The following is a 5,455-nucleotide window of genomic DNA, read 5'->3' on the forward strand; positions in this document are numbered from 1 at the left end:
GACTTGATCCCTTTACATCATTCAAAGAGGATTATGATGCACTGTGGGGCGGAAAGTTTTGCTAAGCAACGCCTTTCAGGCTGAGAGAAAAGAGAGTTTTGAAAATCTCTAACAGAAAGCATAGCTGTGCATTAAACGAAAGGGCAGGAGTTGTTGGCGTCAAAGGGAAAGCCGTCCAGGTATCCATGACCCGGACTATCAAATCACTAGAACTGGCTTTTCTGTAAACATTACCCCAAGGGTAACATAAGGTCAAGGATCTGGTGCTGTACATGTCCTTTGCAAGCTGGAACTGAGAAAGTGGGGTTGGCCCAGGGACAAAGGAACCCGGCCCTGTCTGGTCTAAAATGACACCAGGTTCCAGAAACCCGCTGCTGCTACAGCCATCGAGGAGGCTTTTAATTGTTCAGGAACATGATTCCAACCGATCCTCATGTCACAGCAGCACGACTACACGGAAAAGCAAGTCACAGCCTGAGAACAGAACGGCTACAGGATGGTCGCTGAGACCCAGCTACAAACATCTAGGACCCAAACAAACACTGGCGTTGTTTACCACAGGTCGGCCTGGAAACGGGGCACCTTCTCAGCCAAATCAAGTTTGCAAGCAGGAAGTGAAATGTTTCTGTGAGGCTCCAGATGGCACGTAGGGGGAGCCTGGGCCAAGGCTGGGCTCCCCCGGGGAGCTTAGCCCACATCACCACAACACAATCTAATACCAGAGTCTTGGTGACCTGGCATTTTGTTGAAAACAGACAACCATGGGAAATGTAAATATGAGGACAAAACAACATATCAGGTCCAAGGGAACGGAAGTGGTGCACTGAGTCTCATCCGGGAGAAGGACCCTCAGTGTTTGAGCTACCAAACACCTAACCATCCCAGTCTCTGCCACGACCCGGAGAGCCAAGCACCTCCATTTTAATAAGAACTAAGAGAAACCGAAATCCTACAACAGGGAAATCATGAATCTGGGATTTGAATCCAGATCAGTTTAACTTGGAAGTCCAGTTTTAATTTGCATTTTAACTAGAATATATCAACCTTTCTTTTCCATTACTTAAGACAAGAGTATCATTTTTATCTTAGGCTGGTCTTGAGTTCACTATGTAGCTGAGGATGACCTTGAACTTCTGTTGACAAGTCTTAGATGTGGGCTGCCCGAAGGTGGGGCCATAAACCTCTAATTCTAGTGTTCTTGCACGGGAAGTTATGGATTAACACGATCAAAAGATCATCACACACTCTCGGCAGACGTGGAGATGTAGTGCTGAGGGTGGGCCCCTGGGCGCACCATGTTCTCCTGCACTGGGTCCCTCCACCTGGGACTAGAGGCTCCTCCGTTTTGAAAGTCACCTTTAGAGGAGGTAGGGAGAGAAGCCAAAGAGGAGACCTGAGAAGTGGCAGGAAACCAGCCCCGGCTGGCTGGCTGCAGTTTCAAAGTTGGTGAATAAAAGGGATGTTTGTGGATGTCAGGGGAGGAATTCTCAGCACAGCTGCTCTATCCTAGAGTGAATTCTGACTAACGAGGCACCAAGACGCGACCCACTCCCCCAACAGTAGCCATGATTTAATTAATGGTCACAAATATGCAAACCAGTCTCTCTGGGTTGAAGATGGTACATTACGTTCCTCTGTTTTCCTCTGTTACCTGAATGGTGAGAACATATGTTGTTTTTAAGACTCCCTCCCATTTATGTAGTGAGGGAGAGGGGCATGCAGTCTGTATGCGGAGATCAGGGCTCCCCTTTCACCTTTATGTGGGTCCCAGGGATCGAACTCAGGTCTTCGAACTTGGTGGCAAGAGCCTTTGCCCACTGAGCCATCCTGTCAGTTTAAGGGAATATTTAGAGCTTCTATGCAAATGAGAAAAGTCTCTGAGCTCTCTAATCACGGCAGGAGAAAGGAGACATTAATGAAGAGAAGATGTCCCCAGCTAGTAAGTCACCAGCAGACGCTGGGGAAGAGTCATTTAATGATTAGGCTTCGACACTTGAAAACCTGAAGAAGACAAGTCGCAATTGCCTCGATGCTAATCTTCACTGTCCACTTGACTGAACTTGGGATCTCCTGGGAGACGCACCCCCTGGGCATGTTTGTGAGGTGTTCCCAGAAAGCCTTAACTGCCGTGGGAAGCCATCTTGGGTGTGAGTGACACCACTTCACAGGGTAGGGTCCCAGGCTAACTAAAAATGAAAACGGGAGCAGACCTCCTGTGCTCAGCGTTCGTCTCTCTCTGCTTGCTGACCACTGACAGGAAGGTGCCCAGCAGCCTGGCGCTCCGGTATCTGCTCAAACCAGGAGCCCGAATCGACCTTCCCTTAGTTGTTTATACCGGCATCTTGTCATAGCAACGAGAAAGTGTCAGACATAGAAGAGCGGAAGGAATATATCGAGAAGCACAATGACCACGATGCACCTTTGACCTTCTCTCACCAATCTTTAGTGGTTTGCTACATTACATAATTTGTCTTTTCATGCAGGAGGTCCGATCCAGCGCCTCTCACATGCCAAGCATGTGCTGTCCTGCTGAACTGTCTCCAGCCCCCCCTCTTTTCTTCATTGTTTAGATTAAATTTATTACCTGACAGCTTCATACATGTATGTGGTGCATTCTGAGCACAATATACCCCCAGCTCAAGATCTTATCCCTTCCCTCCCCCAAGTCTCCCTCCCCCAAGTCTCCCTCCCCATCAGCCTCCCTCCCATCAGTCTCCCTCCCCATCAGTCTCCCTCCCATCAGTCCCCCTCCCCATCAGTCTCCCTCCCCATCAGCCTCCTTCCCCATCAGCCTCCCTCCCCATCAGCCTCCTTCCCCATCAGCCTCCCTCCCCCATCAGCCTCCCTCCCTATCAGTCTCCCTCCCATCAGCCTCCTTCCCCCATCAGTCTCCTTCCCCATCAGCCTCCCTCCCCCATCAGTCTCCTTCCCCATCAGTCTCCCTCCCCCATCAGTCTCCCTCCCCCATCAGCCTCCCTCCCCCATCAGCCTCCTTCCCCATCAGTCTCCCTCCCCCATCAGTCTCCCTCCCCCATCAGCCTCCCTCCCCCATCAGCCTCCCTCCCCATCAGCCTCCCTCCCCCATCAGCCTCCCTCCCCATCAGCCTCCCTCCCATCAGCCTCCCTCCCATCAGTTTCCCTCCCCATCAGCCTCCCTCCCCCATCAGTCTCTCTTCCACTTTCATTTCTGGTTTTATTTATTTATTTATTTATTTATTTATTTATTTATTTATTTATGAATCAATGAGTTTCTTAAAAAAAAAATGAAGTCTTAAAGAACGATTGCTTTGTATTCAGCCACTGTGCTGTTTTCAGGGAGGCCCACTGCCGCATGGCGACAGGACCCACCCTCTCAGGGAGGTCTGCTGACAGAGCCTGGTGTCCTGGGCCAGCAGTGTAAAAGAGGAAATGTCACTTTAACTCCACTGCAGACTAGTCCTTGGACACTGCAAACACTTCCGCCAAAAGAAGGAAGGTGACCCGAGTTAGTCAACAGTAACACACGGAACCAGCAAGTCAACCCCCACGGGCAGATCCCGGCACAAACACAGCAGTGACAAGAAAAACCGAGACAGCATGTCTTCTCCAAAACCGATCGCTCCTATGGGAACCCCAGTGAGAGCCCCTGAAATGAAACTCTAGACAGAGACATGACAGTTACTGGGGCTGGAGAGGTGGCTCAGCACTTAAGAGCACTTGCTTGTCTCACAGAGGACGGGGGTTCAGTTCTCATCACCCACATGACAGCTTATAACAGTAACTCCAGTTCCAGGGAATCTGGTTGTCCTCTTTTGGCCTCGTCCTGCACCAGGCAGGTATGAAGTGCAGGTACCTAGATGCAGGCGAAACACTCATACTCATAAAAAAATAAACAAATCCTAAAAACCAAAAAGGACTACTGTGTCCCACACGGCTTGGGTCTGGAAACCTGACTGGGCAGCAAAGGACTGAAGGAAAGGCAGACACAGAGACAGATGTACAGAAAAGCCGGGGTCAGGTGGGCTGCACACACTCTGAGGAGTGGAACCCACTGTGGGGCAACTGGGAACTTCAGCACCCGGGGAGGGGTAGCTAGTCTCTCATAGGTCTGTAGGCCGGAGGAGGAAGCTGTGGTTGCTAGCTTTGGCACACACAGGTCAGTCATTTAATACTTGTACTTGCATACACTACCACCATTTGCCCTTGAACCTGACCCACATGGGGAGGGCTTTGCTGATTTCCCAGGAGTCTGAGGTCTTGGTCCTTGACACGACTGTGCCCAGGCCAACAATATGCGTGTGCTCAGGACTTCACTCACTCTCTGCAAAGGACAACTACAAATTTATAATACAATTATCAATATGTTCAAATAAGTTAAAGACAAGAATAAATTCTTGAATAAATTCCAAGAGAATATGAACAGCTGGTTGAAATTAGGATGTTAATTTGGGATATGAAAATAGAATTCAATAAGGAGATAGAAACACTATAAACAAAAACAACCTAACAAACTGAAATGATGACGGAAGGGAAATTTTTAATAAGTCCAATAAAAAGCTTAGAGGAAAGTCTTACCAGCAGAATGGAGTATGTGAAAGGACATAATATTAGGGCTTGAAGAAAAGATAGAGGAATTGAATTATTTCGTCAAGATAAAGGATAGTTTTTTTAAAAAAAAAAATGTGTGAATGGAGTATGAAGATCCTTGGGAAGCCATAACAGAAAAAAAAAATCTATGAATATAATTTTAAAGAAGAGGGAAAATAATTTCATGCCAAAGACATAGGAAATATTTTTAATAGTTAAAAATCCCAAGTCTAGGGAAAGAGATGTCCATTTAGATATAAGACATACACAGAACACCATATAGACAGGACCAGAAAAGAAATTCTGCCCAGGCAAGGTGCTGTGTTGCACGCCTTTGAACTCAGCACTGGAGAGGCAGAGGCAGGTGGATCTCTGTGAGTTCAAGGCCAGCCTGGACTACATAGCAAGTTCCAGGCCAGGCAGCCTTATACAATGAGACTGTCTCAATCAAACAAAGAGACAGTGCCCCCAATAAAGAAAACAACAGCAAAGAAGAAATTGCACATGTCATATTATAGTTAAAACACTGAATATACAGAGCGAAGAAATAATATTGAAAACCGCCAGAAAGAAAGATCAAGTTCATAGGAAGGCAAGCCCTCACCATGACAGCTGGTTTTCAATAGAATTCTTAAAAACCAGAGGGCCTTAGAGAGATGTGTTTCCAGTTCTCAAAAAGTTATCGGAACTGCTAACCGTGTCTGTCACGTCCAAGGGCAGCTATGTATGTCTAGTTGTGAGCAAGACCTGCATCTGGGGGTTTCGTGCCGTCCGTCGGAGGCTTCAGACTCTGTGTGGGGAAGACACAGAGAGAAAATGTGAGGTTCAGGCGGTGCTGGGAAGGTGTGATGGCGGCCACGCCCCTACAGCATGGTAAAACAGTACGTTT

Source organism: Peromyscus leucopus, chromosome 15 (assembly GCF_004664715.2).
Source record: "Peromyscus leucopus breed LL Stock chromosome 15, UCI_PerLeu_2.1, whole genome shotgun sequence".
Lineage (NCBI taxonomy): Eukaryota > Metazoa > Chordata > Mammalia > Rodentia > Cricetidae > Peromyscus > Peromyscus leucopus.